Below are 9540 nucleotides of genomic sequence, written 5' to 3' on the forward strand. Positions count from 1 at the left end.
ATATTATTATTACTGTTATTATGTATATTTGTGGGATGTTGCCCCTGGATCTCTGCCTGCTAAGTCCATGCTGGAAGCCATAGGCACGTGACACACCATATCCTTGGCTGAGACCTCAATCTGGCCTGTTCACTGGACATGCAGCAAGAATGATGAGCTGCATCCCAGTCTCTCTTCTCTGCCCCTTTAATGAGCTGTGCTAGGACTTTCTTTATAAACAACTCTAGGAAGTCAAATGTTAACATTCATCCTGCTTTTCAGCAGGTAAGGAGTTTGCCCTGAGACACAGCCAGCTTTCTGTGCTTCCTGACCTTCAACTTTATTGGAGGGATCAAAGAGACAGGCATATCTAGCAGCCTGTCACAGTATCGTGGTTGGGTGGAAGTGTTGTCAGGACCACCTTTCTGCCTGCCCGTTTTCCTACTCTTTATAAGCGTGTGACTTCTTTCAAATAAACCGACATCCCCTACTATTAGTTTGTCTCCATTGTTTCTGCTGCAGAGGATCACTGTGACCTCATCCCTGAGATTAGTTACCCCATAAAGTGAAAACATGTCCTTTGGAAACTGATTATTAAAACTGAATGTTCTCCATTTGAATGCATTTTGTTGTGAAAGATGTTTAATACTTTTTTGCCTGAGTAGTATTCGTGTATGTGTATGTCTGTGTGTGTGTGTATGTGTATGTGTGTATGTGAGAGAGAGAGAGAGAGAGAAAATGTTGTAAAGTTATTTGAGGGCCCAGGGATATAAACATTGAGTAAATTCTCATCTTGCATGCACCAGGATTCCATAGCGGTGACAGCTAATGACCTGCTTGTTATACTTCCTATCTAGCTCCCTGCTTGTGGCCAGGGATAACAAAGGAGTAAATCCAAAACCCTTAGGATTATACACCCATGTGGGAGAGCTGAAGGAGACTCCTGGCTCCTGACTTTGGATGAACTCAGCTTAGGCAATTGTGGACAGTTGGGGACCGAATGAGTGGTCAGAAGAACTTTCTCTTTTCTGTCTACTCATTCACTCCTTCCAATAAAGATAAATTAATCTTGGGCCTGGCACATTGGCCTAGTGGCTAAAGTCATCGCTTGGAACGTGCCAGCATCCCATATGTGCGCCAGTTCTAATCCCTGTAGTTCTACTTCCCATGAAGCTCATTGCTTGTGGCCTGGGAAGGAAGTCTAGGATGACCCAAAGCCTTGCCTTCCTGCACCCACGTGGGAACCTGGAGAAAGTTCCTGGCTCCTGGCTTCACACTGGCACAGCACCGGCCATTGTGGTCTCTCAGGGAGTGAATCATTGGATGAAAGATCTTCCTCTCTGTCTCTTTCTCTCTGTATATGTAACTCTGCAATAGAAATAAATAAATCTTTTTTAAAAAGATAAATGAATCTTAAAAAACGTTATTTGTGTAAGAATTGCCAGGGAGAGAAGAAAAAGGAGAAAGAGACAAAAAATCCTGCACATAACTGCTTTTGTCCTGAGAACCCACAATGATTGTGGCTGGGCTGTGGCCGAAGCTGAGAGCTTGGAATTCAATCCCTATCTTTCGTGTAGATGACCAGGAATCCAGATGCTTAATCCATTACCACTGTTTCAGAGTGCATGATCAGGAATCCAGAACAAGGAAATGGAGCCATGAATTGAACCCAAGTACTCTAATGTGGGACATGGCTGTCTTTAGTGGCAGCTTGCCTTCAAGGCCCAACAACAGCCCTTACTGTGATCATTCTTTGTGTCTTTACCCTGAGATAGTTTCAAGTTCCATGAATGAGCGAATGTCACTTTTTCGTGAGCAGACCTCTTAGAAGGCTTTGTAGATGTGAGTGCTCAGTGTTTGAACATAGTGTTTTGCAGTATAACATAGTGATTGGCTGAAATTTGTCTTAAACTTTGAGAATAAGCTGTAGACTCAGAACTAGGTGTTCAGTTCATGTGGCAGCAAAGATGCTGCTTAGGATACCTGGTCCTCTGTTGGGCTGCCTGATTTAAGTCCAGGCTCCTCTGCTTCTTATCCAGCTTCCTGCTAATGTGCACCTTAGGCTAGAGCAGCTGATGGTTGAAGAACTTGGTCCCTGACACCCATGTGGGAGACCCAGATTGAATCCTGGGTTCTTCTTTAGTCCGGCCTGTCTCTGGCTGTGTGGCAAATGAGAAGTGAATAAATTTATGGAAAAAAAATCTGATTCCTTGTCTTTCATAATAAAATAAATAATCTCAAGAATTTGCCATTGGTTTGTATAGATTTTTTTTTCATATATAGCCTTAATATTACTAGGTTACCAGTGATTCAATTTTTTCTTCTACTTAACAAGCAAATGTGTTAAAGTACAGAAAAGCATTTTGAAACAATGTGTTTCCACATTGTTAACAGTTTAATATCTTATGTATTTTCTTAATCTGTTTTGGTATAATTTTTAGTAAAAATTGATGACATTACATACTGGAAAAGATTTTACACATGCACGATTTTTTGAAAGCAAGGCCTACAAAGAAGTAAGGTATCATTTTTGTAAATCTTTATGTGACCTATTCTTTGGTCATTGCTCTTTTTAGCATGTACTTAAATTTTAGGCAAGTATAAGTTTGATATTATATTTTGATATTATATTTTCTTTTATTTGTGAAAAGCTGCATACTGTGTGTTCTTTTAACTTGTAGAAAATTATAGACCACAGTTTTGTCCAGAGGGATTTGCTTGGGAGAATTTCACATCAGAAACTCCTCCCCTAACCCCACTAACACTTTCCCACATGAGGAAATCAGGGGAGAAGCAGGGACTCATACTCACATCCATTAAAAGGGCAGTCTGAATGCAAACCGCACTGTCGGCCCTTTGCTGAGACACTTGCCTGCTCTATCAGGTGCAGGAATTTCTGTTTCCTCATTTTTTCCAATAAACTAGGTTAAAATTGATTAAAACATTATAGACCAAGTGACAGTACTTACATTTATATGACTAAGCTAGTAAATCTTTTTTTTTTTGGACATTGCTGCCTTCCACAAAAATGCATGTAATCTAAGTTTTCTAAGAATAACATACTTTGAGTTTTAGCTTTTTATCAATACAAATGTAATATGATGTATAGAATTCTGTGAGCTTCATTGAAGTCCAACAGACATTGATCATATCAGCTATATTAAAAGGTGTGTTTTTTACCAGCAAGCTGTAAAAGTGTCTTAGACCTTTATGGTTTCACAGAATTGCAGTTTGTTTTCTCTAGAGATGATTGCCTTGAGGTAACTGACCAAACTTTCCAAGCTCTACGACTCTTAAGTCTTTTTCCTTTGCTTGAAGCTTGCAACCTGTTAAATAGCCCTTAGCTTATTACTTGGCTAAACAATTCTTGATCTTACATAAGAGAGCACCATTTGTTGGCAGGTCATTTGCTTACCTGAAACTCATTTATTTTTTAATAATTTCTTAAATACAATGTGTTTTACTTAGAATTGGTTAAAATTATATGTACATTGACTGATACATTTCTGCTCTGTGATATTTGCTTATTTTTTGCATAGATATTTTAATAATATTTTGTTGTCTTTAAGTGGGAAGCTTTTACTGCTAAAAGAAACATCAGTGACCTAAAGAAAGAAATGACTGGTGATATGCAAATGTGAGTATTTTAGTATTAACTATTAAAAAGTTTATTGCATTGTTATTTTATTAATTAGGTAATTCTGTCATAAGGACATGTAGCAAGTTTTCCAGTGAATCTGGCATATTTGATTGTGAAGTATCTACTAGTGTTTTTCCAGCTGAAATACTTAGGTTCCTGAACTATTACTTGGAGGAAACTTATGTGATATAACTGTATAAAATCTTGTTTTTCACATTTTCATATTGATATGGTCCTGAATCAGCAGCTTGTGTTGGGTTATTGATTTGGAAACCACATTTTTCCCCACGGATGTGGTTAGATCTGTTCACTTGTCAGTCAAGTGACTCGCTTGTAGAGATGCCTCTCTGCACATGGAACTTGAAGTTGCACATACCACTCTCCTCCAAGCCCCCACTGGAGCCCATGTTGAAGAGAAACTCACACTGTCTTGCAGGAGATGCAGCACAGACATGTATAGAAAAAAAAGTAGGTTTTCAAGCCAGAGATGCTGGAGTCAGAAGGATGAAATGTAAAGGGTGAAGCTCGACACAGTTATGCTCCAAATATCAACATCTTTTGATAAATTTGTGAAGAGCAATCTTATTATCTCAGGTCCTCATTTTTCTGCAGAAATTGACATTGTTTTGCAATATTAAGCTGGATGGGAGAATAAACATGTGATGTACAATAGGAGAGGGAAAATAAGTGTACTGTGAGAATGGTCTTTGTTTTCCCAGAATTGATTTCTTACCATAGTGTGCATTCTTGCTTGTTTTTCTACTCTCAGCAATTGAATTTTTAATGTTTGTTTCAGCTCTGATGATCAAGAACTAAGAAAATTCTTTTAGAAGTTACATTTGTAATATAAAATGTTTAAGTAATAAAGTAGTAGGAAGATTTTACAGAATTGCTGATTTAAAAAATAAATTACCGTTGTGATCAAATGGGTCACATTACAATGAAAAGCTTACGTTTCTCAGACCCATGAAGTTTGTGTTTTAATCCTGGCACTTGTCATTTCTTATACTTCATTTAAACAACTTGCTCAGTTGCAAAATGATGGAGTGGGATCGGCTGACTTTGATAAGCTCTTCCATTTCAGTAATTTGGCTCTGTGTCATAGTATTCATGGTAGTCTTATTTTGAAGTGGAATAAAATCAATTCCAAGCTTCAGTAGAACACACTATCCTTCAGTAACAAATATTGGTTTTCCCAAGATAAATACTGGGAGATACGAAAGAGTGTTTTGATCAGAATAATCCTAGAAGATCTGCTTTTACAAAGATACTGTGTTATTTAGAGTAGCTAATTTATGACAGTGGTAATTTTCTTGAAGTATGGGTGGTTTCTCTTGGAAAAGTAACGTAAAGCTGCTTTTTCCTATTTGCAGTTTATCTGAAAGTGAGTTGGAAACTTTACAAAAAGACCCTTATGTGCTTGAAATTCCAGCTAAAAACTTTGACAGAGGTACAGTATTTTTCTCTGTACACTATAACCCCTGTTATAAAATACATGTTAAGTCTTTATATTTTCTGATAGTTAATTTATCTTACTAGAAATTAATATGGTTATTTAGAAATATTTTAGATTCTGGAACTATGAAAGATCTATTCAACCCCTGGTATAAAATACATGTTAAATCTTTATATTTCTGATTGTTAATTTATGTTACTATAAACTAATTTGATTATTTAGAAATATTTTAGATTTGGGAACTATGAAAGCTCTGTTCTAAGCTCGCCTTGAACTACAAGGTTTGAGGTTTTATTTCCATAGCACTAATGGAAAGTATTTCTGTCTTCCTTTCTCAGTGGGGCTTCGGAGGATGACAAATGATCAGTGCTTTGACCTTTAAAAGCCAAATTCTTGACATGTTAGTTATTACTAGCTTTTGGATATGCATTAAAGGGTCCTTAAGTGGAAAAGCATTAGATTGTTTATATATTAGATGCATATTAAATTTTCATGCATATTGAATTAAATGCTTGAATTTTCATAAAGTAATTATCCTAAACATGAGAATTAAAATAGTTGGCTTTTAATTTAAAAGGTAGAAAAGCTTAATCTGAGTCTGGCTGCAATAATTAAAGCAAGAGAGGACTATTATAAGATATATTTTATATTGCTATCGTAAGATGTATTTTATGTCTCTATCCATTCTTTGTTGAGTTAGCATATTTAATGATCTCAAACTATTTTAGTAAGTAATTAAAATATGGGGCTTAACTCAATTTCTGTGGCATTGAAAATAAATTTATAATTATATAGAATCACATTTTAATAACCTTAAAAAATTACAAAATTCATTTTGAGGAGACAAGCTTCATTAAAATTAGCCTTTTTCTGTATTTTAAAAATATCAAATTACGAATTTGAAGCAGCAACAAGATTGAAAAGGGGAAACCACATAGAATAAATTTTTATCTGAATCTAATGAATAAGTTCTGGGGAGGGTAAATAATGTTTCAATATGTTGTAAAGGACTTAATGTCAGTCACACTGAATGAAATATTGCATGCTTAAAAATTGTTATTTTTGTAGTGTTTAATTTTGATTTTTATCATTGAATTTTACTTTGGAAGGATAACCATTATTTCAGAGTAGTTTGCAAAATGGTAGACCTTTTGGTTGTTTACAGAAAAATTGCTTAATTAGTATGTATAAATTGACTATTCACTGATGAATCAAAAGTAGTTTCTGTTGCCTTAGAGTATATTTTGTGTTTTCTATTTTGCAAATTAGAAGCACTTCATAAATGGCGCAGATGTGCTTCCGTCTTGCAACCTTTATCAACTGAAACATATAAAAGTATGCTGCCATTAAAAACTAAACAAAACCAAACTGCATGTCCCCTAAAACTTCCTACCACTCTGAACTATCTCCAGCACATTTTTGCTTAACCTCTATGTTAATTTAAGTATAATAATTATTTTTGAACAAAATTTGATTCAGTTCTGTCTGGTAGCAACATAAATCAAGTTAGTTAATGGTCAGAACATACCTTAACCTTTAAAATGGCAATAGCATAACTCAATGGTAATTGTGGAAATGGGATTCCAACTTTGTAGTATAGCTAAATGAAGCTATGAAAGAACTAGTTCTTTTGTGGAATCCCAGCACATCAAAGGGGAGGTTGGAGCCAATTGAGCCATCATGCTGGAACACTTTCCTTTGTATTTTCATCCCATTCTTAAAATAATATTTAAAATATACATCTGGAAAACACAGATTCCTTACACTTGCTGTGAGTTAGTTACCTTTGGAAAAAGAGCTGTATGACATCAAATATATACACATATTTATTTTTCCATTATATATATATATATATATATATATATATATATATATATTGCACATATATACATTTTTCTTAGAGGTTATACTATAGTACATTTTTTATCTTTTTGCCCATTACCTGTTTCTATCATCTTTCTCCATCTTCAGTTTACTCCTATTAATTCTTCCCACTTTACAGTCCTCTTGCACATTGGGACCACAGTGAATGATCAGCTTGGAAGGAGCTATGAATCTTTTGTGTGTAAGGTTTTTGGTCTGAATAACAAACTTAATCTTTCAGGATCTTTGAAGTTGTAATTTTTACTTAGTAGCTAGTTGATTTGTAGCTTTAGTCCTCTGAGTAGACACATTAGGGAGAAATCCTTTGAATCTGTCGTTATTTGGAACTATGCCTCACTCCAGATTTCTGCACATTTTCTACTTTCTCAGGTTTCACCTTCTAATAAGCAAAGTAGAAAAATGAATGGCTTATAAAAAATGATGTGGTCCATTTAATACAGCACATCCATGAGGAATAGTTGGTCTGACATGCAAGTCAATTGACCTAACTTTATAATAGGAACCATACATTATTTCAAACAGATTAATACAAATTACATAAAGAACACTTACATTGTTTTGTAGAAGTTAATAAAGAAATGGTCAAATTAATTTTGATTTCTTAAAAGGTGCTAAAATAGATGAACATTTTAATGTCAGGCTTCCATTGTAAAAAAAAAAAAACTTGAGCTACTCTTGAAGAGTAAGCTTTCATTTTAGGAGACAAAGATATTCAGGATAATACAACTTAATAGATAAATAAGCTACATTATTTTGTCTAAATGAAAATATATTATTAATCTTTATATCTTATTCAAGCATGGATTTATCATGTTGCTTTTATTTTTGAATATGTGATTGAAATTAAAATACAATATTTTCTGTGGTCATCAAAACAATGCCAAAATTATTCCCATAATTATAAATATTTTTTCTCCACATAAATTTTTAAAAAATACATATATGTTTATATATATATATGTATATATGTATATATGTATATATATATATATATATATATATATATATATATATATATATATATATATATACTATTATTGTCTCTTCCTTTATTAAGGCTCAAGAAACTGAGATCATACTTTGGACCCTATGATTTCAATTGAGAGAGGAGAATCAAACTATGATAAATCCCCTAATTTTGACAGAAAATTTTCTGATATTGACTGCTGTTAAATTGTTGGCATCTGAGTTTGTTCCTTTGTGAAATGTCTGCCCATTTCCCGTGCCTATTTCTTGAGTAGTTTGTTTTGGTGTTTTGGTTGTTCTGGAGTTCTTTGGATATTCTGGAGATTAGCCCCCTATCACCTATGTAGTGTGCAAAGGTCTTCCCCCGTTTTGTGGGTTGCTTTTTTACTTTGTTCATTGTTTCCCTTGCTGTACAGAAGCTTCTTAGTTTGATGAAGTCCCATTTGTTTATTTTGGTCTTGATTGCTATTGTTTTTGGTGTCCTTTTTAGAATGTCAGGGCCTACACCTAGATCTTGCAGGGTGTTTTCAACATTTTCTTCCCAAAGTTTGAAGGTTTCTGAATGTAGATTTAGGTCTTTTATCCATTTAGATTTGATCTTAGTGTATGGTGAGAGATGTGGGTCTATCTTCTTGTTTCTGCAGACTATTAACCAGTTGTTCCAACAGCATTTATTGAAGAAACCTTCCCATTTGCCTGGATTGTTGTCTGTCTTTTTGTCAAAGATTATTTGGCTGTATCTGTGTGGGTTGCCTTCTGTTGCTTGGATTCTGCTACATTGTTCCTCCTCTATATATTTGTGCTAGTGCCAGGCTGTTTTGATAACCACCACCCTATAATATGTTTAAAGGTCCGGAACTGTGATTCCCCCTGTTAACTTTTATTCTTCAGGATGTTTCTAGCTATTCGTGGTTTTTTTGTGTGTGTACAAAGACATATAGGGAGAATCGGCAGCGATCCTGATAACCTCTTAACAGGCGGTCATATGCACAGAGCAGGGTGGACCCAAGAGTGGAGCAGGTAGACATTAGGAGGCTTGTATCCCAACCCTGGAGACTCCTGGATCCTCACTAAGGGTTATCAGTACGCTCATCAAGGACTACATCGCAACTGCCAAGGAGACCACGGGGAATTAGAGTGCCTTTGGAGACCAAGAACTCTGAGGTCATCCACCCCCATTTGTCTCTCACACATGGGATGGAAGATGCCCAGATCCTTCCTCACAGGATCCAGAATCATCAGAACAACAGGCAGGAGCCCTGAGCAGACCTCAGAAACAGAAGAACAGTAAACTTCCTTCGGGACTAGGGAGAAAAGCTTTCTCTGGTCCTTACTTAATTACAGCTTTGGATCCCCACCCTCTCTTGCAATGACCATCAGGTTCATTCTGGAGCCCCCCAAAACAAACATACAAGAAAATTAGAATAGATAAAGAACAACAAGGAAAGCTTTGAACCAGACAGGAATCGGTCAGCGTAGATTCACATATACCTTACTAGGTAGGACACAAAGATTAGTTACTCCTAACAAAGGTATTGAAGATTTCTTTGCACACCCCTCCTAAAATGGTTCTGTGCCTCAACTGTTGACATATGCCTTATTAGAATTATAAGCC

The sequence above is a fragment of the Ochotona princeps genome, chromosome 7, assembly GCF_030435755.1.
Source record: "Ochotona princeps isolate mOchPri1 chromosome 7, mOchPri1.hap1, whole genome shotgun sequence".
NCBI lineage: Eukaryota > Metazoa > Chordata > Mammalia > Lagomorpha > Ochotonidae > Ochotona > Ochotona princeps.